Source organism: Austrofundulus limnaeus, unplaced genomic scaffold (genome assembly GCF_001266775.1).
Source record: "Austrofundulus limnaeus strain Quisiro unplaced genomic scaffold, Austrofundulus_limnaeus-1.0 Scaffold383, whole genome shotgun sequence".
Taxonomy (NCBI): Eukaryota; Metazoa; Chordata; class Actinopteri; order Cyprinodontiformes; family Rivulidae; genus Austrofundulus; species Austrofundulus limnaeus.
In genome coordinates, this window is record NW_013952785.1 from 391,414 (window position 1) to 393,155 (window position 1,742).

General features: G+C 39.0%; 1 protein-coding gene across 1 annotated transcript in view; it reads left to right on the plus strand.

Annotated features, from left to right (window-relative positions):
* sim1a (SIM bHLH transcription factor 1a) overlaps positions 1–1,742 on the plus strand; it is a 39,564-nt gene that overhangs the window by 2,227 nt on the left and 35,595 nt on the right. The gene's annotated exons all lie outside the window — the stretch shown is intronic.

Consider the following 1,742-nt stretch of genomic DNA (forward strand, 5'->3'; position numbering starts at 1 on the left):
ATGTATGATTTTACATAATTATTGAACCCAAATCACTGAGCTGAGGCCTTCTCTCAGAGCAGCCTCGCGCGCAGCGACACGCGGCTGCTGCCCGCGAGGACAGATGTTTGAATTACAAAAACATCTGCAGGAAAATCTAACCGAGTCTACGTCCTACTTTTTTTTATTTAAATTAATTAATTTATTTATTTGTATGTTTTTTTTTTAATAAATCACATTAAGAATCCGAGGTTTAGTCTGAAACCGCACCAGATCGTGGTTCGGGTTCAGGTTCTGGTTCGGCTGAGCCGCAGCTGCTGGTTCTGTGAGCAGATTTTAGAAACAGACTTCTGATCCGAACCAGCTTCCGGACAGAGTCCAGATAAGAGTGAACCGGTCCGTTCTGCTCAAAAGGATTTCATTATTTATTTCTGCCCGTTCCGGTTCTGTTTGGACCCAAACCCACTTTGTTTCCAGAACAAACTTATAGTTGATAAAATCATGCTGAATGATTATATTTTCCGCCCGTGTCTGCCTGTTAGCTAAATATACCACTGAAACTTGTGTTTACAACTAATGCAGTCAACCCTGATTCAGCCTCCAACTAAACTTAAAAACACTAAATAACTAAATCACTTTTTACACATGTTCAGCTAAAACTTGACTTGGCTGCTAAGACTGATTTTAACACATAATGTAGCTAAGTGGTAAGAAATCACACATAGCCATTATAATTTATCCATTAACTGCTCAGGTTGACTCATTTTAGTCTGTTAACAATTTATTTAATGCACCACTAAATAAATGTTATTAAAACCTTCAGGAAGCAATGTTGAAGATTCAAGACTGTCCAACACAAAAAGGCATTAACCCAGGTTTTATTGAACTAAAATTTGATAAAACTAAATACCAACACTCTGTTCTCATTATAAAATCATTTTAATCTAAAACTTTGTCAAAAAGGTGGCAAGAAATATGCATTTTATCTTCCTAAAAGGAGGCTTCTTCAGTTTTGTTGTACTACAGACCACTTTAAGATGTTTCCTGCAGCCATCAGCTACAACAATGAGTTACAACAACACCTGATTCTCTATGGGATCAATAAAGTTTTTTAAATTGAATTGAACAGGAAGGTTCACCCATTCATTTAGTTAAAGAACCGTGTTACAGAACCATGTTACAGAACCATGTTACAGAATCATGTTACAGAACCACATTACAGAACCACGTTACAGGACCATGTTACAGAACCGTGTTACAGAACCGTGTTACAGAACCATGTTACAGGACCATGTTACAGAACCGTGTTACAGAACCATGTTACAGAACCATGTTACAGGACCATGTTACAGAACCGTGTTACAGAACCGTGTTACAGAACCATGTTACAGGACCATGTTACAGAACCGTGTTACAGAACCGTGTTACAGAACCGTGTTACAGAACCATGTTACAGAACCATGTTACAGAACCGTGTTACAGGACCGTGTTACAGAACCATGTTACAGAACCATGTTACAGAACCATGTCACAGAACCGTGTTACAGAACCATGTTACAGAAATGTGTTACAGAACCGTGTTGTTACAGAACCATGTTACAGAACCGTGTTACAGAACCGTGTTACAGAACCGTGTTACAGAACCATGTTACAGAACCATGTTACAGAACCGTTACAGGACCGTGTTACAGAACCATGTTACAGGACCATGTTACAGAACCATGTTACAGAACCGTGTTACAGAACCGTGTTACAGGACCGTG